We start from the raw sequence: 27745 nt of genomic DNA, 5'->3' as shown, positions 1-27745 counted from the left end.
GTGTTGGCAGGTGGCAAAGGAGAGAGTGGGCCCATCTTTCCCCACTCTCTAAGCACTGCCAGATCCTGGGCACACTCACACACCTGTGGGAAGGTTCAGGGGACAGGAGAAGCAGGGAAGAAGCCCCAGGGGGGCAGCGACATCTCACCCCGTGACAGTGTAAACATTGTCAAAGGGTGCCCCACAGTAGCTGCCCTTCTGGAAGCCTGCTCCTGCAGCGTTGCCCACCACCCAGGTGTGTGCAGTTGCTTCCTCTGTCCCAGCCCTCAGCTACCTTGCAACAGCCTAGCCAGGTGACCCCAGCCTGAGGCTCACACTAAGCTGACCAAAGGCAACCAGCTTCATGATGCGCCCAGGGCATCTGGCCTCCATTTACGGGCATTCCATCGGCAGGAAAATCTCCGGGCTGGACCTCAAACTGCCCGTCAGAGCGACGAGCAGCCACAGCCTCGGCATCCTTTCCCCTCTTGGGTATGAAGACATCCCCACAGCAAATATTTAGAGGATTCGGATCCTAATCCCTGAGCATGCCCTCTCTAACCCTCAGAGCTAAATTGTCAGTCCAGGGCTGTGCAAATACATTTTATTACCAGGGCCCTGAGCTGATAAATGAAGTTCAGGGACAGTCGTGCTGCTGAACCACCTTCCCCTGTGGATCCGCCCTCAGCACTCTGATGAGCAGAGTGGTGACAGCTGGAGAAGGCTTTCTCTCCTGGAAACTTCAGGGAGAGAATTCCTTCTTCTCCACTGCTGGAAGGACTCCCATGCAGAGTGAATATCAGGTCAAAGGTGCTAGGGGCCTGGGCCGCCTCCTCATCTATTTACACTCAGTTTCTGCTTCCCCAGCCAGGCTCCCAACACTTAGAAGGCAGGGACTGCATCTTAGTTATCTTCGTACCTCTTGGACCGCACCTCTGAGCCTGCACATAGCAGTCACTCAATTCACATAGAGTATGGCCAGACGTGGTGGTTTACACCTCTAATCTCAGCACTTTGTGAGGCCAACATGGGGGGATTACTTGAGGTCAGGAGTTCGAGACCAGCCTGGCTAACATGGTGAAACCCCATCTCTACTAAAAATACAAAAATTAGCCTGGCGTGGTGGCAGGTGCCTATAAACCCAGCTATTAGGGAGGCTAAAGCAGGAGGTGAAAGTTGCAGTGAGCTGAGATCGGGCCACTGCACTCCAGCCTGGGCAACAGAGTGAGACTCCATCTCAAAAACCAAAAAAGAAAAGGAAAAAAAAAAAAAGGTCATGTTAGGTAGTGAATGGGCATTATAACTTTCCAGGTTTGGACTTCTGCAAATCAGGCTCTGGTTCCTTCTCAGCTCTGATAGGGTCACTCCCCGTCCAGAAGCCTCAGCCAGCTCACCGCTGCCTACAGAACAGTGGAGGCTCCATACCCTCCCTGCGTTTAGGAGTACTGACGTCAGGCTCCAGCCTGCCTGTTGGCCACCTTCCCCCGCTGCCCATAGGCCCAGTTCCCGTACTACACCCAAGCCCATTCTCTGCTCAATATGGGCCTTTGCTCGGGTGACTTCTCCCACCTGGAGTCTACTGTGCTTTCCACCAAAAAGGGGCTCAGGAAGAGTATGTTTAATTCATTTGAATTAAATTAAGGCTGGAACCCAGAGGAGGCTGCGTCCTATTTTCTGCTTCAGTCTCCCCCAGCTCTATCACAAAAGTGGAAACATCTGCCCCCCAGTCCAGCGGCCCCACAAAAGGGAGATGGTGGGGTGCCCACGGGCCCTGGTGAGACATTAAGCTGCAAAGGCGAGACGTTTTCTTCCCAGAGGTTTGGGGCCACAGGCATTTGAGAATCCCCAAGCCTTTTGCAAATGTCGTTCTCCATACCTGACCAGGAAGGCGTTGGTGGAGAAAATGAATGTCTAGAAAAGGAAACGTGGAGGGGAAACAGGGGAGAGAGGGAGCGTTAAAATCAGACAAACGGGAAAGAAAAAGAAAGGAGCATGGAGGGGCGCGGGACACACTGCAGGCCGGTGGGGGTGGGGGGGTCCTTCATCTTCGTTCACAGATCAGCCTCTAGGGGGGCTCATGAGCTTCCAATTCCTTTTGTTTTGTTTTGCCTTGTTTTGTTTTTGTTTTTATGAGACACGACCCACCGCTTTCCGACAACGGATGCTCAAACAGGTCTGTGTTTCCGAAAGGACTTCCTTTTCCTGAAGTATCTGCAGGGTCGACTTCCTTCCCTGCCCTCATAGGTTGGTGCTCCTCAGGGCTGTGTCCCAGGCCCCCGTCTCCCTTCCTTGATCACACATATCCTTGGCTTCAGTGACTGCTCCATAGATAAGCTGAATCCCAGCACCTGGCCCAGGACCAGCATGAGTGGCCCAGTGCCAGCAGAGATACAGCGAATTCCGATTTCCAGCCTATACCACTCTTCTGAGCTCCAGGCCCACGCACAAAGGTAGTTACCTATAGGCTGGACAGCTCCACTGCAAGGCCCAGAGGCACTTCAGAATCAGCAGGACCCACACCAAACACCTGCTTCCTACCATGCATTCTCCAATCTGCAGCTAAAGGATTCTCTCCAAAACAGAAATCTGATCATGTCCCTCCTTGCCTGTAACTCTCTAGTAACTTTCCCTTACACCCTCCTTAACAAGACTCCTAAGGCCCTTTATGATCTGACCACTTCCTACCTCTCTAGGTTCATCTCTTCCCACCTCCCATTATCCCTCCATTTCAAAAAGAATCATGTTCTCTCTTGAGCCGGGCTTTGAACAAAAACACTGCTCCATGGCCCCTTCGTCTAGGGTAATAGCTACCTTTTATTTAAACTTCAGATCTCAGTTTGAGTCATGATTTCCTCTAGGAAGCCTTCCTTAACTCCCAGACCAGGTCACAGGCCCTTGCTATGTGATCCTGTAGTACTTCATAAGTTCCCCTATTAGGACAAATTTGATACTTTTCAGAAAGTGCTTAGCCCTCTGTGTCCTCTCCCTAACCTCCACGAGATTTACGTTCCAAGAAGCCAGGAACCACTTCTCTCTGTGTGCCATTAGAATCATAGCACATGGCTCAGAGCCTGGCACACAGTAGGTGTTCAATAAATAGCTGCTGAAAGAAAAAATAAATAGCATGAATGGATAAAGAAAGAGAAGGCAGGAAGGAAAAGGTTAGTCCTTTCCTTCTAAAGGCTCCTCCTGTTTACTCTGGGTTACAGCAGACACGTTCTAGCACTTTCCCTTCTCCTCAACACCCCAGAGCGGTGGATTGTGAGTCACAATGAGCCTCCAGACCGGGTGAATTTCTGACATGATTAAAGTCACTGCTATTGAAAGGCCGGGAGAGCTTATCATGTACTTTTGCATCCGCGTGGTATCTTGCACACAGCAAGTCCTCAGTCACAACAACAGCAACTATGGATAGCACCTTTAGACTTTAGTTTACAATGGGCTGTCATATACATTATCTCTGAAATAATGATGGAAGAGGATGAGTGATGAGCAGAGACGCAATCCTGTGAATAATGCTGGAGGAGCAGGTGCTCTGTGGTAGGAAGATCAGAGCACAAGACCTGATTCCAGGCCCAATTCTAGCCCCAATTCTATTTGTGACTCTCAATGGGACTTTGAATCAGCAGCGAATCCACTCTCAACTCAATTTCGCCTTCTGTAAAATGGAGAATTGAGCCTTCCTTTCCCTATCTTCCAAAGCTGCTGTGCAGAGATAAGGCTAGCAAAGCAGTCACCTAAGTGAACGGAACTATGAATATTCATGTTGTACATCTCTTAGGGCAACCTTAGCAACTGCGACTCAGCAAGTCACTTGTAGCCACCTCTTCGCCTCACCGACTTTCCCAGTTCCAGTCCCACTTGTCTTTCCTCCTCCCTTAAAAATCCTCTGTAGCCAGAGAAGATAAAAGAGACACTGCTACATCTATTACCTCCTACAAGCTACGGTCATAAATCCCGTTGCAATTAAACCTCGCCTGGTAAAGAGCTCTAAGCACAAAACATACTGGTGCTTTCTGCATTTGCCAATTACAACATGACAATGACTGACGAGCCCAGTGTCAGTGATGCAAGGAGCCCCCCACTCTGTCTTCCTCCTGCTCTCTTAACGGAGTTTACCTGCCTGGGTTGGTGGGGGCTCTTCAGGTGCCAGGAATGACAACCCACAGAGCATGCTGATAAAATCGGCCGAGGGCACAAAACTGGGAGGGGGTGTGCTTAGCATGTCAGGTGACAGAATCCAAACAACTGATGAACAGCAGAATGGAATACTGAGAGAAGCCAATCCAACGAATCTTGGATAGAGAATGTTAAGTCTTACATTTGGATTCAAGAAATGTAGCAGACCTATAAACAGAGGGACACTTGACCTGGACAAGTTTATTAAAAGCGGAAGACATGAGCTTTGTTTGTTCATTTGTTTTTAGAACCACACGCTTGACATGAGCCAGCCGTGACAAACTGCTGCTTATAAAAAAGTGCAACCTTCGGCTGTGTGAATAACAGCAGGGTGTCTCAGACAAAGCGGGGGACGGCCTCTCACATCCCTGCTCCAGCCAGGCTCACGTGGGGAACTGTGACCAGTTATTGTCATTCCTTTCAACGGGACGATGACAGACTGGGAAAAGAAGGGGCACGCATAAAAATCAAATCACATAAGAAGGGACTGAGGGGGCAGGAAATGTTCCTTCTGAGGCAGAGAAGATCAGAAGTAATGCGGTCGCTGACTTCAAGGGCCATCGTGAAGAATCCAGAGTCTACCTTCTCTAGGCCCAGGAGGGCCAACTAGGACCAGCAGAAGGGAGTGATAAGGTTCAGATTTGGACTCAACAGCAGGAAAAACTGACAACCAGGCTGCTGCTTCAAGGCAGTGAGCTCCCTGTCCCTGGGAGGATTTAAGCAGAAGATGACTTTTTTTTAAGAGACAGGGTCTTACTATGTTGGCCAGGCTGCTCTCGAACTCCTGGGCTCAAGTGATCCTCCAACGTTGGCCTCCCAAAGTGCAGGGATTCCAGACATGTGCCACTGAGCCTGGCCAGAGGATAAATTGAGAAGAAAAGCACAGAAGGGCGGGTGGCCTCTGTGGACACTGCCTCTGGAAGGTAAGAAATGACTGAGTTCGGAGGAGTCTTCCTAATGGAACTGAAAGTGGTTACAGACTGCCTTGGCTAAGGGCCTTCCTAGGCCAGCAGGCCTGGTTTCTTTTCCTCTCTTAAATCCCACCTGTCTGGTCTCATTTTCTGTCACGTTTTCCCCTCTCTTCCCAACCCTCACCCTAGCACACTGCATGGCTGGACATCAGGACCTGGCTTCTGCATCACCTCTGAGAAGCCTTCTACTGTCCCCAAGAGTGGCAGGCTGTGTGTTCCTGCACCCCAGGTTCCCTTAGCACCCCGTATGTGTGCCAATGGAGTATTTGCCCAACTTTACAGCCACTATTTATTGATGTGCCAATTTAACTTCCCTGCTGGATGTAAGCTGGGTGAAGCAGAGCCCTTGTGTGCTTTGCGCATTATTGCATCCAGAGCACCTCACACAGTGCATGGCACAGTGAAGGCATAAAATAGCCATTTCCTGAGTGCATGGATATATGAATGAATTGGATTCCTAATGAAGCTACTCAGACCATGGAATAGGTAGGATTCAGTTGCTAGGACTTCCAAGCTTCTCATCCTGTACAGAACCCACCTCCTATCTCCTCTGGGCTCTATGTCAGCTTTAAAGCCTTTCTATCCTGGCCTCGGAGCACTGTGGAGAAAGTTCCAGCCGTCTCCAGCCTGGAACAGAAGGACTTTTTGCAGGTTCAGGGTACACTAGCTTCCCTCTTTTTATTGGATCATCCTGCAATGGACATTTTGGGAAGTTCTTTTCTGGAAAACATTAAGGATCAATCTGTTTGGTATAGTTTTGCCAGGTGGTTACAGATTCAAAAGAGATTGGTTAGGATCTTGAAGGCCTCTTTCTGCCTTGAGAATCTCTACTCTTAGATCTGAAAGAGCCCGTCCCCCTGAACTTGAGCTATCCTGAGAGATATCCCTTGAAAAGAAGCATGACCCATTCCAGGGTGTGACTTAGCAGTGATCCTCAGGCCAGAGGAATGGGTCCCGCCAGGATGAACTTGCTTCCGGCTGCACATCTTACACTGTGGAGGAGGCAGGAGATGGGCACCAGGAGGTCTCTGACTTGGGGCAGCAGATAAAGTGAGGAACATCTTGTCCCACCTTGGTGAGCCCACTGAGAAAGCTAAGACCCAAGGTTTAATGCCTTTGTTCTGCTCTTGAAATGCTCATTCTACTCTCAACCACTGGTTGCCCTTAAAATGAACATTTATAACTTGCTTTCATGTACCCTCTGCCTCTACTGCTGCCATTAATATCTGACATCTCTCGAGGAAGGCATGCTTCCCTGACATAACAAACTCTGGTGCAGGATTCGTCAGAGAGACTGACTTGGGGCTCACTGCCTCCTGCAGCTCAGCACGGCCCACCCTGAGACGGAATGGGAGAGCAGGGCCCTGCAGTTGCCCATGCCCCCTCCTCATCTCGCAGGGGCAAGTGAGGCGTGGCTGGGCTGCCTGTGGTTCTGCACTGCCTTCCGGGAATGACAGTCTTGGAATCAGCTGAAGACTCCCAGTTAATTTACCCAGTTCCTTACTTTCTGGGCCTCTGGCAAAGAGGCCTCTAGGCATACAAACAGATTTTAAAATAATACAAATCATTAACATTTAAAATGGTGATGCAGCAACAGCTTCTTCTGCTTTCCTGAGGTAGCAAAGCAGCTCGGAGAGGAGCAGAGCAATGTGCAAGGCTACGGGTCAAGCCCCAGACCTTCTGGGCACAGAGTCTGGAGGAGGTCTGCTTTCTTCCCTGGAGAAAAGGATCGCCTTTGACCCCTGCACAGAAAAGCAGCGGCCCGCGTTCCAATCTGTGAAGAAAGACTCTCTATTGTGAGTCACGTGCCCAGAAGAAAGGGCCCACACCACAGCGGCCTCACACAGCTGGAATGGGGAGCCATTTGCCCACAGAGCAGGCCAGATTCAGAACCTGTATGAGCTCGGTGACTGAGGGGCCAGAGTGAGCCAGTGCAGTCAATCAGAAGAGCCGCCGCTGGGGTCCGCCAGGAGTCCCCAGCTGCATCTTGACTTCTGCCATGCTTGAGCCATGTGGTCTCAGCTAGACATCCTAACCTCCTGGTGACTCGGCTCGGTTCAAGTCAGCTTTCTCATCTGGCAAATAATAGAATTATTCTATTTTAGAACTGGAAGAGGTCCCAAAAAATATCCAGATCAATCTCCTCACTGTACAGATAACATCTGTCCTACCTATTTCTCCCAGTTACTAGAAGGATTAACTGGAATACAGGAAACCTTCTGTATTTGTGGATCCAGGATTTAAGATCTGATGTGGGGTCCGATGTTTCATTATTTTTTTTCACTTGTCTCGCACTGACTACTGCTCAGCTGGGACCTACAAGCAACTCTGAAACCAAGGTGCAGCATTCTGATTATGAATCACGATGCTTTGTATGTGTGTGGCTGCTTCTCCGTTTCCAGAGCACCCTCGCCTGCATTAGCTGTTTAATCCTCATGATGTAGACAGTGACGTATTAATGTGGCAGGAGGAAAAATGCAGACAGAACGGTGCACTCTGAGTCTCACAGGTGGCCGAGAGCATCCCAGCCATTTTATTCCTTGTCCAGGACTCAGTCTTCTACACTACTCTGATTTTTTAGTTCAGAAAAACTGGGACTCTCTTTGGTATAATCAGAAAACCTAAAAGAGCCTCAAAAAGGAAGTGGCTCTGGCAAGGGGGTGAACAGCTGTCCAAAGCATCCTGTGTACGCAACAAACACTTCTAGAATTGTCTATTTGCAGGGATAGTCAGAGGTGTCATGTAAAAGTAAACCATGGTTATTATTAAAATCCCACATTGCAAAACCAGATGGCATCAGTTCCCCAGTACGCCTATCAAACCGACCTTTTATTTTCTATGAACTAGTCAGCATTTGCAGAGAATCCTTCAGGAAGTAACTCCAAAACTCCAGTAGAAGGTAAGGAGAAGGGTTGGGGAACTCAATGCCTATTTTCAGGTGACAGAACTTAGTCCAGGGATTTCTGGAGAAAGTCATCCCCTCCCTGGCAGGTACTACATCTTATTTATCCTCCTGTCTCCAGCATCTAACACAACACACACATCTGGAACCAGCAGCACAGAGTAGGTGCTCAACAGAGGTGACTGGAACTGCCATGAGATTGGGGACAGAAACTAGATCTAGAAGGAGCCTTCCAGATAGAGGTAGGGACAAGAAGTGGGTCTTAAACTTTAAAATTCCCATGATTCACTGGGTTGCTCGATTCAGACATTCAAGATTTAGTAGGTCTGAAGTCTTCCTTCTTAATAGGGTCTCCAGGTAAGATTCTAAATAGGCGAGCCTTGGCTTTCCCTTTGAAAAATATGCCTGGAAAGGACTCTGGACTCCCCAGCTGGCAGCTTCCCCTGAGGGCTATTTACACATTTCACATCCACATGGTTTGTCCTCAAGCTCTTGAGTTTTATAAATATCTCCACGCCAGACCAGGTAAAGGTTACTGCCCTGCCTTTGCTTATGCTCTGGGCCATCAGAAAGCAGCCGGCCGGCTTGCTGGAGTCCTGCAAGCCCTAGCAGTGTGGGAGCGGGTAAGAGGTGGGATATGGAAGAGAATTTTCTCCGTACAGCAGTCCTGGCCTCCCAGCAGCAGGGCCCTATGCAAAGCAAAGACATCAGCTGGTGAAGTCTGCGAACAGGATGTCAGGAAGACAGCAGGTCTCAGGAACTGCGTTCTGGCCCAGCCTGACTGAGGGTAATTAACCTTTACGGGGGCAGCTTCATTTCTGGAACCATCAGCTGCCTCTGTCCTCTGGAGCCTGTTCACGCTCCTTCAGAGAGCACCAATCTGGGGGCATCTCCCTGGCTGTGGCTCTGTTCCAAGCCCCAGAGATTCAAAAGGAAAAAAACCCACACGGCCAGCATGCCAGCTGCCAGGGCTAGCACCTCCAAGATCCACGCTCAGCCCCATCTCTGCCTGGTTGTTAAGTAGGAGGATATTTCAGGTCTCTCTCTGATGAGGATTATTCATTAGGGACCTCTGTGGAGCTGAGCTAGAGGTGGGAGGGAATGTGTTTTTCTCACAAAGGGTCTCTCACAGACATCAAGGAAGCAGATCAAAAGCTTTGCTCCCAACACTTTGGGAGGCCAAGGTGGGCGGATCACTTGACGTCAGGAGTTCGAGACCAGCTTGGCCAACATGATGAGACTCCGTCTCTACTAAAAATACAAAAAATTAGCCAGACATGGTGGCAGGCACCTGTAATCCTGCCTCCTCTGGAAGCTGAGGTGGTAGAATTGCTTGAACCCGGGAGGCGGAGGTTGCAGGGAGCCGAGATTGCACCACTGCACTCCAGCCTAAGCGACAGAGTAAGATGCCACCTCACCAAAGAAGAAAAAAAAGCTTTGCTTCCCCACCACCACACACAGAGTAGAAACAAATCAGGCACTACAGTTAGGCTCTTTCCGTGTGCCCATGGCAAGATTCACTTCCTCAGCATCTTGCCTTTGTACCCACTGCCATTTTACAAGTGTCTTAGGGTTCTAAGTATGTGGTAATGTCAAACTATTGCCATTCTTTCTCTATGGCTCATATGGAGATGGTATTATATTTTCCTAAAATGACCACCCATGTATTATTCTTATGATGTGTCTTTGCCATTCCTCCCATTAAAAGGTGGTATCTATGGTCCCACCTCTTCAACCTAGCTGAGCTTGTGACTATGGTGCAACTGATGCTATATGACTTCTGCTAGGTCAGTCATAAAAGGCAAAAGAGTCTGCATTGTTCTTGTGGATTGCTCAGTCTTAGAACTGAGCCACCATGTTGTGAGGAAGCTCAAGTAGCCTGCAGAGGGCCCCACATGCAGCAGTCCATGTGGAGAGGAACAAAGACCCCTGACCCTCAGTTCTGATAGCACCTCCAGCCTGTAGCCAGCAACAACTTGCCAGCCATGTAACTGTGCCATCTTGAGTCCTTTAGCTCCCTGTCCAGCTGCCCATTCAGCTGATGCTACATGAAGCAGAGATTAGCCTTTTGAACCTTTTCTACTGAGTCTTGCCCAAAGTAAAGATTTGTAAGCTAAATGATTGTTGCTGTGTTAAATTATATTTTCAGATGATTTGTTATAGAGTAATAGACAACTGGAAACAGTTTGGTTAGGCCCTGGAAGTCCAGCCTCTTAATTACTCCCTTTACCCTTGCCAGTCATCAAATGAGGGCTTTCTGGTTACAGAGCCACATAGATTTATAGATCCATGTGTAGAGAGACAAGTGTGCAGGATCTGCTAGGGGACAGAGTTCAGAATTCATTTCACCCACACTGGCAGGTACTTCCTCAGACCTTCCCCTTGATGGTTCATCATTAGCAGACTGTCTGTGCCTGGCAGGTTGGCATCCACAAGAGTGGATCCTTCTGGAACCATCAGCTGCCTCTGTCCAGTGAAGTGATGCACTGATACATCAATGGCTCCAGCTCCCAGAGTGTGCAGTTTGACTCACGTGCTTAGCCTCCCTTCCATGGCTCCCCAGGGTTCTTGTCTTATTACTTTCTCCATCTCCTTGCCTCCAGGCCTCTGTAAATGGCCATCACACTGCCATATCCTCCTAATCAGCCCTGTCCTAGCAGCTTATCCAAGCCTGGTGGTTCAATGTTGATGAAGACAAAAAGGTTCTGCGTGGTTGTCCCAGGAGCTCTGAGGTGCTACAGGATCTTTCCCCAAGACAGAGAGGATCTGTAGTTATTCATTCCTTTCATGGTGCCTGACATGGTGTCAGGTCACAGCACAATGGTGTCACTGTCAGCACTGGTCCATTCATATGGTGACCATAATATGGTGGCTTATAGAAGACATGGCCACCAAGTAGTGTGCATCTGCAGACAAGGGACTTGAAATTAGGAAGCCTGCTGGGCTAGCAGCCACAGAGGGGGTGAGAACCAGTTGGCATCCCCAGTCACAGCTTTGTTTTGGTTATATGTTCCCTTCTCGCAACCTCACGTATTGCTTTGACACCACATGGAGCAGACTACCTACATGTCTTAGGAAATAAAGATCCCTGTAGGTCAAACGTTTTCTAGGCCAGAAATCAACCCAGTCCTTTAAGGGGTCCCCTGTGCTCCTAAAATGTCAGAGCACACCACCCACCAACAGCCCCTCGCCTGGTAGTCCAGCCATCCATCCCATTCTCCACATGAGTTACCCCTGCGCTCCATGCAAGGACTGCAGGCCTGTGGTGGGGAGAGACATAGGGCAGACACATGCTTCCCCATGCCACACCCACACGTGCACACTCACACTCACAGAGCCCAGGGATGACAACATAGTCAGGATGGAAGAGGTGGGGACACAGCACTGGGGCTGGATCAGCTAGGAGTCCAGAAGAAACCGGGTCTAAACATAGACAAGACAAGAAATCTGTTCTACATAGGGCAGCTGGAAGGGTGGACTTGGTGATAAAAATGTGTTAGAAAGAATTACAGGCAGAGATCAGGATCAGCCCTAGAACCCACAGCCCCTTCCTAGGAGAGGCATGGACTTCAGGACAGACCATCAAACTCCTGCAAACAGGCAGGGAGAAGTTGCTGTGTCTCTCCTGAGCTGCTCCCAAATGGACTTGATCATGGTGGCTGTCCAGAGTATATAGAACTCTAGAAAGATCAAGAGCAGGCCAGATTCTGGAAAGCAGTCCTCTAGTGTTTAGGGTGATATGCCGGAGTGGGATGTCCCAGAGGCCTCACAAGAGCTAAAGGAGAATGTCAGACAGGAGCCTGAGACGCCGGGGCCTCCAGAAAATCCCCGAGAATCCATAAAACACTACTAGAGCTAATAAACAAATTCACATTGATCTTGTACCCCTTTTTTTGCACAAGATCAATGTGCAAAAATCTGTTGAGTTTCTAGATATCAGCAATCAACAATCTGAAAAAGAAATTAAGAAACATTTCCATTTATAATAGTGTCAAAAATAACAAAATACTTAGGAATAAATTAAGGAGGTAAAAGAATTGTACACTAAGAACTATAAAATATTGCTATAAGAAGTTAAAGAAGACTCAGTTAAATGAAAAGGTACTTCACATTCATGGATTAGAAAACTTAATATTGTCATGATGGCAATACTCCCCAAAGCAATCTATAGATTCCATGCAAATCTTTATCAAAATTCCAATGGCTTTTTTATAGAAATGGAAAAGCTAGGCCTGACTCAGTGACTCATGCCTTTAATCCCAGCACTTTGGCAGGCTGAGGTGGGCGGATCACCTGAGGTCAGGAATTCGAGAACAGCCTGACCAACAGGGAGAAACTGATTCTCTACTAAAAATACAAAAATTAGCTGGGCATGGTGGCAGGCACCTGTAATCCCAGCTACTCGGGAGGCTAAGGCAGAAGAATCAATTGAACCCAGGAGGTGGAGGTTGCAGTCAGCTGAGATCATACCATTGCACTCCAGCCTGGGTGACAAGAGTGAAACTCCATCAAAAGAAAGAAAAGAAAAAGAGAGAAAAACTGATCCCCAACTCATATACAATTGCTAGGGACTCTGTGAACAGCCAAAATATCATCAAAAAAGACAAACAAAGTTGGAGGATTCACAGTACCTGATTTCAAAACTAACTACAAAACTACCGTAATCAAAACAGTGTGTTATTGGCATAGGATAGTCATATAGTCAATGGAATTGAATTGAGAGTCCAGAAAAAAACCCAAACATCTATGGGCAATTAATCCTTTGACAAGAGTGCCAAGACTATTCACTTAGAGTGGGGGTAATTGGGCTCCTAAGGTCTATGCTACCCCTCCCTGCTGGGTAATGGAGTCACACAAGCCCAAAGAGAGTCAGAGGCTGGAGAGTGCAAAGAGGATGGGGTGGGGTTCCAGGTCAGGGAAGCTGCAGGAACTGGGCTGCAAGCTGGCACAGGAAGCTGCAGAGGGGATGGGGCGCCAGGCCGCGATGGCGTGATGGAGGCAAAATCGCTTTCAAAGGTGAAGGACAGAATAAAGGTGAGGCATAAGGGTATTGTGAACATTACTAAGAGATGAGAGTGGGAGGGGGAAAGTTTGCCCTGTGTAAAGAACTTTAGGATACTGCATCTCATTAACGCCTCTCATCCACCCAAGGGGCAGCCATAGTTCTGTGCAAGTTACAGATGAGGAGCCCAAGGCTCAGAGAGGCTAACTCACCTGTTCAAGGTCACACAGTCAGCAGTGGCTGAAGACAAACCCAAACTTCTCTAACTGCAAAGCCACTGATTAGTCCTTAAGAGAGACCCTGTGGAGCTTTCTGGAAACTCAGGGGACATTTCATCCTGTTTTGTCTAGTAATGGCCAAGGATTTATACATTGAAATTAATTTTATTGTTATTTTATCTTTATTCATCCTTTATATTAAATTTAGGACCTTATATATTTTTACAATCGTGTGTAGAAAGATTATACTCTCTCTAGGTTTCATCTTGAGAGAGTAAAGTAGGCTTTTTAAAATACTTGTTGTCAAATGAACAGGGTTGAATGGAGAAATGCCACTCCACACAAAGCCGGAGGGACACCTCTTGACACACTGCCCACCTGCTTCGATGTCACCTTAGCTCTGGCCAAACTACCCCACCCCACCCCACCCCTAGGGCCACGGGAAGGCAGAGATGGTAGCCTGGAGCAGGAGGAGGTAAGAAGTGGTGCATCAGCGGATGTGAGAAGGTGGCAGGGCAGGTACAGAGCTGACACCCTCCATCGAGGCCACTCTGGCTTCCCTTCACTACTGCCAGCCTTTCCTGGAAAGCCACGCCTTTACAGCCCCAGCTGTCCACACTGCCCCCATATAAATCACGCCCTGGGAGTATGCAGAGGCCAACACACCCGGATCATGCCTTCATAAAAGCCACCAGAGCTCTGCAGCTCATTGCTAGCCCATTTGGAGCCTCTGAAGCTACTTTTCCTGTGGTCATCCACTGTGCTAAAGGAACACAAATTCTTTTTTTTTTTTTTTTGAGTGACACTCACTCTGTGCCCCTGGCTGGAGTGCAGTGGTGTGATCTCTGCTGACTGCAACCTCCACCTTATGGGCTCAAGCAATTCTCCTGTCTCAGTCTCCGGAGTAACTGAGATTACAGGCGCTCGCCACTATACCTGGCTAATTTTTGTATTTTGGTAGAGATGGGGTTTCACTATGTTGGCCAGGCTGATCTTGAACTCCTGATATCAGGTGATCCACCCTCTTTGGCCTCCCAAAGTACCAGGATTACAGGCATGAGCCACCACATCCAGCCACACAAACTCTTACAGGTCAGACTTAGTGAACCTGCTTCCAACACAGGGGGCATTCGGGATTGGGGTTAGCTGATGCTGAGGACTGTCTGCCACTGCTCCCCTGAATCAGCACAGCCAACCAAAGGCTCTCTCACGGTCCCTTCTTCAAGAACACAACCCGCTGCTTAACTCATGTTGAACCACAAGGCAGGGCAGAGCAGCCTGGGGTCGGGCTGGACTGATACAGTCGGGAAAGCAGAGGAAACAAGCTGGGAAGTAAAGGGAACAAAGGATGAGCTGAGGAGGCAGAGGCAGATCCACTGATAAAAGGAAACTTCCAGACGTCACGGGGCATAGCAGCAAGGACACTGGAGAAGGGGCTGGCCGCCAGGGCTCGAGACATGGGGCTGCCCCACAATAGTCATATCTCTGCCCACATCACAGTTTCTCTTCTGGAACGTGAAGGAACCCAGAACACTGGGCTCTGACAGCCTGTGAGTTAGGAAGTTGGTTGGCAAGGAGGGTGCAAAGAGCAGAGCCCTGGCCCTCTAGTGGGCACTCCGTGGGCAATGGTACCGTGTTGAGGGAGTCACCCTCAGCTCCCGCCTCTCCCTCCTGTACACCCCTGCTGCCGCTGCCTTGGCCAGACTCTCATCCTCTCTCACCCGGCCTGTGGCACCAGCCTCCTCCAGGTCCCCCTTTCCCAACCCCAAGCCCATTCTGGCTGCCTCTATTCTCTTCCAAAGGGAAATATAAGGAAGCCACCACCCCTGATGAACTCAGGGCTCCGAGCCTCCTTCCCCAACCCCACCAGCTCTCTCACCTTGGACCTCACCAAATTTGAGCTTCACAGCCTCCCCCACCACATGTCCTCCCCTGACGCCTCTAACTAGAACCATTTCCTCAAAACGCAGCTCATATTTCACCTCCCCTAGGAAGCTCTTCCTGAAAGTCTGAGACTCTTTTCAGGTCTGATGCTCTGGACTCTGAGCTGGGATGGGCCCTGCCCCACCCAATCCACCAAACAGGACTCTGTGGATAAGGTAAGGTCTGCTGTACAGGACACATCTCTTTCCTGTTTGCCATTGGGACAGACACCCTTTGGCACGTATGTGCTCACAGGCAACCCTGCAGATTCTTCCTCTCGCTCTGCACTCCCAGGGTTAATTAGCCTGCAGCATCCACAGGGCTGCCCTCTCCTTTAATAGTCCATTAGAGATTGTTAGTTCTATTGTCATTTATAGGACAAGTGACAGAGGCACTCCCAGGGCCCCTGCCCCATCTTGCAGAGGCAGGCAGCCCAGATCCCTCTACTAGAGATGGGGACCTGATCCTGGAAGGAGGGTCCTCTTAGGAAAAGAAGGTGTCCAGTCCCCTCAGTGTTGGCATGTGAGAGCCTGGGCCCTGCTCCTACTGGGCCATGGAGCAGGCCTCTGTGTGATGGGTGCGAGGTCCCCCAGGCCCACTCTGCTCTTGTCATTTCAAATGCTCCTTCCAGCGGCTGCACTCAGTTGGGTTGTTGGCTGCACTCAGTTCTCTGCATGGCGGCTCCATCTGCCAACATGCCAGGTCTCTGCAGGGCCAATCAATATCCAGCCAGGCTGCCCTGCTAACGACACTGCATCTCACCTTGGTCACAGGGGTGTCGGCCTGCTCCTGCTGCAGATCGAAACAGGACCTCAGTCTCGCTAACAAGGCAAAGATAGCCGTGGCCAGCCCTGTCTCCCACCCGTGGCAGCCATCCAGGCCTGGGAGGCAGTGGGTAAGCCAGACCCCGCAGGCTGACCTCTCTTCCTCTTCTGCATAAATGAAAGTTCTGACAAGCGTGGCCTCAAGTGTCCATGGTGCTGAAATGCTGACATCTCGATACGGGCAAAGAAACCTTTCTGGCGCTCCTCTCTGGAAACAGTTTGTCTTTCTCACCGGGGCCTGTGTGCAATGTATGTCTTCAAAGCAATCCCTTGGCGAGCCATAGAAGGCCCTTCTCGGTAGGACACAGAAGCCAGCTGGGCCAGAGAGAGGGCTAGGGCCTGGGTGGGAGAGCCGCCTGATGCCAGGATGGTCTGGAAGACGGCTTGGGCTCCATGGGCAGCTAAAGGCCCTCAGCCTACTCACAGCCCTGTTGGGGTGGCACTACAGCTGGCAAACTCACAGCAAGAAACAGCCCAACTTGTGAGAATGAATATCCCCCATGCTCCTGGGTCCTGAGGCTCCCAACTGCAAGAGGAGGGGCGGGCTGGGGGCATCTCTGGCTCCCCCTCTTTGAGAGTGTGAATTTTAAGTAGCATAGGACTTTCAAAGGTGGGAGAGAAGGCAGCAGGACTGGCTGAGGCTGAAGCTCGGGATTCTTTTTTAATACCTTCCTAAATGCTCTGAAGGGGACAAGGAAATAATCAGGTTCCGGTGATGAAGCCGAGAATGATAATCTAGGAGGAACTGGAGCTGCGGGAGCCAATGGGAAGCGTTATGTGCTGCGGGGTTTTATGACCTGTGCTGCTTGTCTATCTTCCTCTTTTTATAAAGGGAAGCAAATTAAAGGGCTTAGATATTAATCAGGCCACTGAAAGGCAAAAATGAACTTGGGAACTTGCAGGTCGAGCGGGCTCCAGGCAGCCTTCTTCTCCCAGGCCCCCTGGAGCTCTGCTGCACCCCAGGAAACCTAGGGCTCAGTGTTCACCTCCTGCACCCCAGATGGAGGCTTGGTAAACCAGGCTCCTAGAAGCCAGGCACCAGCTGGTAGGGACCTCAGGAAGCCTGTACATTTCTGGTTTCCAAACTATGCCTCTCAGTGGCCGCAGTGAAATGTTGAGAGGTTGAGGTGGGGGCCGGGTGGGGAAACAGAGCTCAACCTCCAGTCTCTTAATGTTCTCCTCCTGGAGCAGCTCACTTTTTGCTGTTGAGATTCTGTGTGTGATTTTATTTGAACAAAAGATTCAATCACTAAAAAATAAGTTTGGAGACCACTGGTCCGTTCTGACCATCTCATTCTACAGATGAGGGCCTCCAAGGCTGAGAGGGGGAAGAGCCTGTCTTAGGCTGCAGGATATGAATCTAAGACTCAGACCAAGGTGCCCTGACATTTAATCCAGGATTCTTTTCCCTACTGCACTCTTCCCCGAATAATTTTATCTGTTCTGGTGCTTTCTGTCGCTGACAATGCCAAAGTGATTCCTCTGGCCCAGACCCCTCCCTCATGCTTCAGGCCCATGCATCCAGATGTCTATAGACATCTCGCCCAGATGCTGTGGGTATTTACCCCAGCTCACCATCTGCCCCCTGCTGAATGTCTCCCTCAGTTGGTGGCCCACCTAGTCACCCAAGGCAGCTCCTGAATTTCTACAGGAGGGAGTGAAAGGCAGTCAGGTTGACAGGAACGGTACTGATGCCCTTGTCTCAGAGCTGCATCTACACAGCAAACAGACCGCTCTCCTCTGCTTCTGTGCTTAACTGGGGGGCTGAAGATGCCAGCAGAAGCCCCTCCCAACTCAGCCACTACAGCCCTCCAAGGCAGAAAATGGGAGTTACCCATGCCTCCTCCTTCATGCTCACACCACATCCAATCCACGGCCAAATCCTGATAAACTGGCTTCCAAAAGGACTTTCTACTTCATCTTCCTTTCTCTACAAGAGATGTCCAGGCCTCCTGACCTCTTCTATGTCACTTTTGGAGGGCAGAGGCTGTCTTTCTTATCTACCTTTGTATACCCAGGACTCTCCCAGTGCCTGACATACTAGATAAAGAAATATTTATTGAAAGGACAAACTAATAGACAGCTGGATAGATGGACAGACTATTCTAACAGTCTCTGAACTCATTTCTCTTTAAAGCTGTATCCTCCATCTTACTGCTGGGCTGATGGATCTAAAATGTAAATTGCCAGCCTGGTGCACTGGCTCACGCCTGTAATCCCAACACTTTGGGAGGCTGAGCCAGGTGGATCACTTGAGATCAGGAGTTCCAGCCTGGCCAGCATGGAGAAACCCCATCTCTACTAAAAATACAAAAATTAGCCAGACGTGGTGGCATACAACTGTAATCCCAGCTACTCAGGAGGCTGAGGCAGGAGAATCACTTGAACCCAGAAGGCAGAGGTTGTAGTGAGCCGAGATTGCACCATTGTGGTCTGGACAACAGAGACTCTGTCTCAAAATAAATAAATCAATAAATAAATAAATAAATAAATAAATAAATAAAATTTAAATTGTCAAGACAGCCTCTTTACTTAAGCCCACTCTTTAAGAGTTGCCTGGACCGGGCATGGTGGCTCACACCTGTAATCCCAGCACTTTGGGAGGCCAAGGTGGGTAGATCACCTGAGGTCCAGAGTTCAAGACCAGCCTGGCCAACATGGTGAAACCCCATCTCTACTAAAAATACAAAATTAGCTGGGCATGGTGGCAGGTGCCTGTAGTCCCAGCTACTCAAGAGGCTGAGGCCGGAGAATCGCTTAAACCCGGGAGGCAGAGGTTGCAATGAGCCGAGATCACACCACTGCCCTCTGGCCTGGGTGACAGAGCAAGACTAAGTCTCAAAAAACAGAAGAGTTGCCTGTTTCTCCAAAACAAAGCTCAAGCTTCCTCCTACGGCCCACAGGGTCTCCGTGGTAGGGTTTGGGCTCCTCTCCAGTCTTGTCTCCCTGACTCTGTCTATCCTCCTTATAACTGCCTCTGAAGCATCCTTCCCCTTCATGAGGCCAACTTTAACTCAGCTCCAGGTATGTGCCCCTCAAAAACCACTCCTGCCTCCACCGCTGCTGTCTCAGGCTGTTTGGTGCCTTGCCCCTGGGCTCCACAGTGCGAATCTCCATCCCCGCCGTGGCCCCAAGAATTGTCAAGATCTGTTTATGCGCCATCTCCCTCAATAGCCTGTTTACATCTTGAACATAAGCTCCATGTCTCACTCATCTCTGTATCCCCAGCACTCAGCACAAAGACAATGGTTTAGGTTTTAAACAAGTTAACTGTGCCTTGGAAGGGCTCATTCTCAGAAGCAGAGACTTAGAAATCTTCCCAGGGCTGAGTGTGCCCTGGAGGGTGGAGCCAGCTTCCCTTGGGCCTGTCCCAGGTCATCACAGGCTCTGGTCACCTCCCCAGACATAGATGCCTTCCTGCCCACAAGCAAGTGGCAAGGAAGACAGCTGTCATGCCAGGTACCACTGACACTTGGCCACTCCGCCTTGTGGGGCCCAGAGGCCATTATATCCTCTCCTGGCTGGCTGGGCACAAGAAGAGATGGAAGGGACATTACCCATCGAGGGGCTATGTTCAGTCCAATCCAACCACATGCACATCACAGGAGGGTACCGCTCACCAGAGACCTAATCAGGAGCAGCAAAGGATTTTGGCAGCATCCACCAGTGAAGAAAACTCCCAAACGCTAAACTGGAGAATGCTCTCCATCCAGCTTGGGAGCAGGGAACAGTACAGCAGTTCCCAAATACGCCCCTTAAGGCCACTGGCTGGGGATCGGCGAGAACATGAGCACCACTGCATACAAGGCAGGAAATAAGCTAAGTTAGGATAAAGGGAGAGGCATTCGGAACAAATTAAGTGAGTTTTAAAATTTTAGGCCATGCCAGAAGAAAGCCACCGGTCTCCAGAACCTGAGTTCAACAGGGATGAGGGGAGCGTCCCCTCACCTAAATGCTGCTGTTACACTGCTCCCATTGCAAACCCCTCTCTCCTACTGTCTTTAAAGGAGGCTGCACAGAGTGGAAAAAATACTTTTGGGAGTCATCTCACAGCCTGTGTCCAAATCCTAAATGTATCATTTATTAGCTAAATGCTCTTGAGAAAGTTATTTAACAATGCTGAACCTCAGTTTCCCTAACTGCAAAGACGGGGCAATAATATACATCTCACATGATTCTGTGAGAGTTCCCTGAAATCATACATGGATGTGTCTTGCACAATGCTGGTCACATCGCAGGGGCTTGGTGTCTGTTGGTTCCCTCCTCCTTCTATGCTGAATCTTCCCAACCTTAACTTCTGAGCTCTCAGTGTCTCCCAAGCCTCCATCTCAGGCCTGAGGACTGGGCCACAGTGAGAATAAGACCATTCTAAGAGAAAGTGAAGTTTAGGGTGGGTGAATTGGAAAGAGCAGACACCAAGATAAAATGAGAAACACAGAAGAGCGTCATCAGAGAGAAGGCAGCCAACACTCCCCAGAACAGGGGTGCCTGACTGCCCCCCTATTCAACCCATTCTTGAAACACATTCTGAAGTTTTGGCTTTCTTGTTCTAAAAAGAAGCCAAGGAGTGAGACCGAATGCAAAGAAAGGCAATAAAAATGATTAAAGGAATTAGAAGGCTTGACCTATAAAGGGAGGTTAAATGAACATAATATGTGGAACCCAGAGAGCCAGGGCCTACAAGGACATGATAACTTGCCATAAATATGCGAGACAGAGCCACATAAAAGAAGGGCAAGAATTATTTCAGGCAGCTTGGGACACCATTAAAAGAAGAAATGGCCTGAAACTAAAATAAGAGAAAGTTAAATCTGGGCCTTGGGAACATTGGCTGGTGGGGAGGGTAAGGAACAAGATACCTGGCTGTTGGTGCAAAGTCATCAGAAAGCAAAGCCACAGGTCCCAGGGCTGCTGTCCCCATTTGGGAGAAATGGCCCCTATGGGACCCATCTTGGTCGCTCAGGTGGTGTTTTCATTCTGCAGGTTCAACTACTGTTTCCCGGCTACCAGTTCATGACAGGCAGGGCCCCGGCTCCAACTGCCTGGCTGCCCATGCTCGACTTCCCTCTTAAAAAGAGTTGGACGCAGCCAGTTATTGCTGCAGTGGATGGGCTCAGCTGGTGAGACCGTGAAACCAGCAGGTCAAGGTCACAGGTTCCAGCCCCATGTGTGCTTTGCCAAGGTTTGCAGAGACAGAATGTGGCTGGACAAGTAAAAAGCTATCACCACTGGTGCAGATGTGCCTAGAAGCACAAGCCCACACAAAGGATCATTCTCAAACATCAGGCTGCAGAGCATTCTATGTGAACATTACCCATAAACATCTTACCACACTCTCCAGAGTGAGCATTTTTTATCCCGCACTTCAACACTAAAGCCACTCACGCACCAGGAGGATAGGGCAGTTGTGCTTCGGCATTAAGGGTCTGGAGTGAAGAGCGGGGCAGGTAAAATCTAACTCTGAGCATTTTCCTAACCTGTTTGCACAGATCTCCTACCCAACCATAAATCACTTTTACAATCCTTCTCAAACCTCACATAAAATTTATGTTGCTTTTTGCCTGAAATTGACTTAAAAAAAAAAAAACTTTAATTACAATAAGAGACACCTGAAGCAAAACACGTGGAAAGCCCATTCAATACTCATTTACTCATTCAATCAATAAATATTTATCGAGCACTGGGAATGCACAGGGCACCAAAGGAGCTGTGATGGAGGCTGCGGAGATGAAAGGGTGTTCTACTGCTTTCGAGGAGTTTGCCCTGGTAGGGGCATGGGAGTAACTACCAACAGACAGAGACACAAGTCACTATGAGATGGGCAAAGTGTGATTTATTTCAACAGAGGAGGAAATGATCAGGTAACTCAGGAGAGAAATGATTCATTTGGACTGGGAGGATCAGGGAAGTTTCCAGAAAGGAGGTGATATGTGATCTGGGCCTGAGGTAAAGGGTAGACTTTTCATCAGGTGAATGGCAGGAAAGGACGGGACCAAGAAAGCGCTGGCTGTCTACAGGAATACTGAGTGTCAGGTAAACTACAGAGCAGGGGTGCAGAGTAGGGTTGGGAGTAACTAGAGGAAGATGATGAAGGAAAGGAGGGTGGGTATGGCTGGATCGTGGAAGGGCTACTGCACACTGAGGAGTTGGTATTTCATAAATCAGAGGAACCCTCAGAAATTCCTGGGCTTTCAACAATGGTCAGGTCTGTATTTTAGGAAGAAAAGCATGGGTTCGACATTTAGAACAGGGGAAGTGAGGGATGGGAGGCAGGTAGGAGGCTCTTGCCAGGCAAGAGGTTATGCAGGCCTGACCAGGGTAAGGGCAGAGGCAATGGAAACTTCCAGTTTCCACAGAATTATGTGCACGTTATCTCAGTATTGTAGCAGCACCATTCCTCAACCTGTTCCTCCTGCCTGGAAGGCCCTCCGCTCATCCATGTGGCTCACCCAAGCCCTGTCTCAGCTTGGTGTTCCCAATACAGCAGGGACCTTCCATCCTAGCACCTAAGACTGCTGGTATTGATCATCTGGTTGTCAGCCTCTACCATCAGACTGTGAAGTCCCGAAGAGTAAGACTTTGATCCTTACCTCTGTTTTCCCAAGACCTTGTGCAGAAAGATTTCTGTGATGGAAAGGAATATCCATACAATGCTCTCTCCGCATACAACCTCTCTTTCTTTCATACCATATCCATAAGCGCACTCCATTCTGGGATACATAGGGGCTAGTCCTGTGTTCAGTCTCTTTCTTACATCTCACATCCTCTCTGAGCCCCATCACTCTATTTCCAAATGTAAGGCATCCTTGACTAGCCTCTCTCAACCCCATTAAAACATGATTAATTATTTTCAGCTCTCATGCAGGACTCCATATTGGGTTATCTGGGCTGAAACACAATCTGTTTGCTGATATCAAAATGCTGCTGCTTACCCATGGGATTAACACTCTGACAAAATCATTAGAAACCTGATGGAGTATCAAGGCCTCCTGGGCTTGCTGAACACTCATTCCTCATCCCAAAGAATGCCTTCTTCCTGGGCCTGCAGTTACACTCCCATCCATTTCCCTGCCTTCTTCATGGTTGGGCAGCCTGGACACTCCATGGTGGGGCAGCCTGGACACTCCAGGAAATGCCTTGAACAGGGTTTGCTTCTAGTTGGCTGGGACAACTACCAAGACCAGCTAAGAACTGCTCTTGTAATCCTGTGGCTTTTATGTGTTAATAATAAGTATCTGACTTCCCCTTCCAGGTAGGGTGGAAGAGGATACAGTTACAGAGAGGGGACAGTCTGAAGAGGTGAGCTGATATTCTGTAATCACTCCAAACCTGGAGGGATAAGTCATTTCTAGGCCCAGGAGGAGAGGCTGAGAACCCAGGGTTTGCAGGAAGCAAAGACTTCTGCTGGGGGACAAAGAAGACAGCAGAGCTTCTGGCAGTCTTAGGACTAGAGAGAGAAAATTAAGGACTTGAGCGTACTCAAATACAGAGTCCCAATGTTCTCCTTAAGTCATTTACAGAATTCTGAAGCTGAATGGAGGATAAGACCAAAAAACCTAAGCCAAAAGCCTCTATAAGGCAGAGAGTGTTTTCTGGCCATTCTGAGGCAGTGAAGAGCAAGACCAGAATTCAGGACCTGCTGGGGAGGGGACCCAGTAGACACAGCAGGCTCTCAACTAATGCTGTCTCTCCTCTGGGAAAGGAGTGAGCCCGAGGTAAACTAAATCTGACCAAAACACAACCCAGCAGGAACTCAGTTCAGGCTTTAATTGGATTAAGATAATTGGTTTTACTCTGCCTAGCAATGAGTAAAACAAAACCTCTCTTGAGGAAGACCACAGCATGTACAGCCTATACAATGTTGAGCATTCAATAAAAAAGTTAAGAAGCAGATCCAGCTACAGGATTGTACGACCAAAATCCAAGAGGGAAAACACAACAACAGACAATAGAAACAGATCCACAGGTGATCTAGACAGCCAATTAACAGAAAGCAAATTTAAATGTTATAAATGTATTCCAAAAAATGGAAAGAAAATATACAAAATAGATAAAAAAAAAAAAGAATCTCACCAGAAATTGAAAACAATAAAAATTAACACTTGGAAATTCTACAAGTGAATAAGAAACATCTTAAAGAGCTGGAGGTTCATTAAAGCAGTATGGTAAAGTGGAAAAAGCACTAGAACCCAAGAGTGAAAAGACTAAGGCATGGTCCCTGACTCTGCCTATCTCCAGCTAAGAGAGCTTGGGGAAGCTGCTTCATTCCTGAGCCTCGGTCTCCATATCTGTCAAATGGGATGATGTGATCTACCCTATTTACATAAGCATCAAGCAGACAAAATGAAATAACAGGTGTAGGAACTCTTTATAAATTACTAATCATACAAATGTAAGGTATCATTATTATAATAGTCTAGCATGAATTCAAAACAGTGCTTCTGCTCCATTACCAGAACAATGTTATGTCAATGTCAGGTGATGAGTGTGCCCTTGACTAACTGTTACAAAGGATTTTAACCAGAGAAAGCTAAGACAGGAATAATAGCACAACAGCCAACTCACTGTTACTTATGTTGCAGTTAATGATGCACATTGTGAATTATCCCTGGACAACTGAAAACCCTAATCCAGCTTTTCCCGCTCCTCTGCCTGGGCTTGGATCAGCACCTTCGGTCTCCCAGATAGTGTATGCTCATGGAATGCAAGCTCATATTAATGTGTGTGGACAAAACATAATCAGCAAGGTAAATATGAAGCAGAAATACCAAAATGCTTGCCAAAGCCAAAGGCAATAACATTGAGGCGGCCTGTTACTTGGATTCTCCACATCACTGCTCCCCTCTTTTTAGCATATTTAACGGAGAGTAATGTGCAAGCCTTCACATACAGACGGCAGGACTTGTGAGCATCCCTGATACGGTACACAGGTGCTGTGTGAGGCCCCTTGGGGATTAAAACAATTTTAAGGCCATGAGCCTGGCCCACACACAACTTTTTAGTTTTTAGGAGAGACACTGTATGTTTCTGTAACTATAATACAAGGTAGAAAGTGATTTAGGTGTCATAAGAGGCACAGTTAAAGAAGCACAGGTATTTGTGGGAAAGCTGATTTGGAATTGTGTTGATAATAGACTTCATGGCGGCAGCAGCAACAGAGTTTGGCCTTGAAAGACAGACAAATGAATATTCTAAGCAGAGGGCAGGGTATGAGCAAAGTCACACTTTGAAGATGTAGGATAGGTACAAAGAATTGGGTTCAGATTGATGGACATAACATGCTTTTTTTTTTTTAAATAAACTAACCTTTATTATGTGCTTATTATGTGCCATGTAGTTTACATACATTATCCCACTTGGTGTCCAAAATAATCCCTTGAAGCCGACATAATTAATCCCACTTTAAAGGCAAACTGAGACTCAAAAGTAAGTTAATTTACCCAACATCCCTCAGCTGAAAAGTGGAGGGTGGGATTCAAATCCAGGTGGGCTTGGCTCTAAAGTTCATATTCTTGCTGTCTCCGTGGGTAGCATTACTGATCTACAGCCTGAGTAGATCAACACACATTGACTTCTGTGCACAGCTGGAGTTGGAGAGAGGAAGGGCTGCAGATGATTTGGAAGTTGTTTACTTCCATGGAAGGGACAAGATAGTTCAGAAAGGGTGAGGGAAGCACCAAGGGCTTAGGAAGAAGAATCATCAGCCAAAGAGACAAGAAAGGAGTTGTTAGCATTAAGAGAAGGACTGAGGAAGACGACCATAGCCTAACAGAAACCAAGATCAAGAGAGAGCTTCAAAAAGAAGGAGGTGGTCAGAACTGCAACTGCTGCAAAAGTGAAGGGGGATGAGGAGGAAGACCAAGAAAATGAAGTTTGGTTGGTGGTCTTTCAAAAAATGAGTTCAACAGAGAGAAGAATGCCTAGGTCCAGGTGTGTGCACAGTGAGAAAGGTGGCCTGCCCAGGGACATGGGGCACAGCAACAGAACAGCCTAAAGCAGAGCTTTGAAAACTTGTCTGATGGCAGGCATTATCTGGGGGTACTTATGAAAAATATTAACTTCCAAGTCCCATCCTAGTCCCACCAATCAGAATCTCTGGCAGGTGGCGGGGAGGGTGCGGGGGAACCTGGGAAGTTATCCCAGAAGAGGCCTGCCTGACAAGGGTTAGACCCATGTTTCTCAAACTTTAATGAACGTGAGAATCACGTGGAATTTGCTGAAAAGGCAGACACTGATTTAGTAGGTCTGGGATAGGACTGGAGATTTTGGATTACACACTCTCCTAGGGGATGTCAATGCTGCTGTTCTGAGGGCCATATTTTTAATTTGTCCTCCAGAGAGGTAGGTGTCAACACCTGGTTCTTCTTGGCACCTTTCCTTTCCAATACCTGACGACTAAGCTCCAAGCTCCTTTCCACACTCACCGACAGATGGCAGCAGATCTAAATGTCATCTTCCGCAAAGTACTGACTCAGAGGTTCCCTTCCATTCTCTCTGACCTCCTTCACACCTTAAAAAGCACATTTATTCACTCCTCTAAGACAAATCACCATGTCAGGTGAGCACAGAAAAGCTTTCCTTGACTACTTCGGTACAGAAAGGGTGAATTCTCGTGCATCTAGGCTCTTTATCATATATTTAGAGTCCGCATCATTCATTGGACACTTATGTTTTGCCTTGCTAAAGTAACTAAATGGTCTTGCACTGTCATTCAATTTTTCACGTCTGTTGGTATTGTCTCCATAAACTCTTAGAGGTCAAGGATCAAATAATGTCCATTTTCTTCTTAAGTTTGACTTATGGTGGCTTGGTCATACTACGAATGAGTGAATGGATCAACTGACCAACAATTAAATCAAATTCATATTCCATTTGTTTCGCTTTGATTTCTTTTCTTTCTTTTTATTTTTTAGAGACTGGATCTTGCTCTGTCACCCAGATGGGAGTCCAGTGGTGAGATCTCAGCTCACTGTAGCCTCAACCTCCTGGGCTCAAGCGATCCTCTTGCTTCAGCCTCCCAAGTAGTTGGAACTACAAGCATGCACCACTATGCACAACTGACTTTATATTTTGTAGAGCCAGGGTTTCCCTATGTTGCCCAGGCTGGTCTCGAACTCCTGGCCTCAAGCAATGCTCCCAGCTCAGTCTCCCAAAGTGTTGGATTACAGGTGTGAGCCACACACCCAGCCTCACTTTGCTTTCCTCCCAGAAAAACAAAAAAAGGGTTGCCAGAAAGTATTAATGGTCTGAAAAAGTTCTGTACTTATTTGCAAGTCTGTGTTCAAGTTTTATTCCTTCAGAATCTTCCAACACATTGCTAGGGATAACTTTTCCTAGCCTGGCAAATGGGTACTCCAGAGCTTATGTTGACTTTATCTAAAAACCTGCTGGTCTCTCAAGACCCTTCTTTATTTTTCTGTGGCTAGCCTCACCATTGACCAATATGCCCCTGAGACACAAAATTCACAGCTTTTCACTCTTTACTGCCGGTTAAAATCTTTTGGCTGGTTAAGTCTGGTCTATACTTTAGTCCTGAAGTTTATTATGCGTTCACTAGACTATGTCTATTTTGCACTCTTTCTTTTTTTGAGCAAACATTTAGGTTGCTCAGTCCTGGGCTCTCCGTGCCACTTTCCACACGTTCTCTCCCTAGGACACAGCCTGGTCTCATGGCTCTGAATACCACTTACGCACCAATAATTCTCCATTTATGTCACCATCTGGGACCTCTTCTAATATCTTATGTT

General features: G+C 48.2%; 1 protein-coding gene across 3 annotated transcripts in view; it reads right to left on the bottom strand.

Annotated features, from left to right (window-relative positions):
• Positions 1 to 27745, bottom strand: part of GRIK4 (glutamate ionotropic receptor kainate type subunit 4) — a 476424-nt gene that overhangs the window by 271886 nt on the left and 176793 nt on the right. The window lies entirely within an intron of this gene.

The sequence above is a fragment of the Saimiri boliviensis genome, chromosome 6, assembly GCF_048565385.1.
Source record: "Saimiri boliviensis isolate mSaiBol1 chromosome 6, mSaiBol1.pri, whole genome shotgun sequence".
Taxonomy (NCBI): domain Eukaryota; kingdom Metazoa; phylum Chordata; class Mammalia; order Primates; family Cebidae; genus Saimiri; species Saimiri boliviensis.
This window is presented reverse-complemented; position numbering and strand designations above follow the sequence as displayed.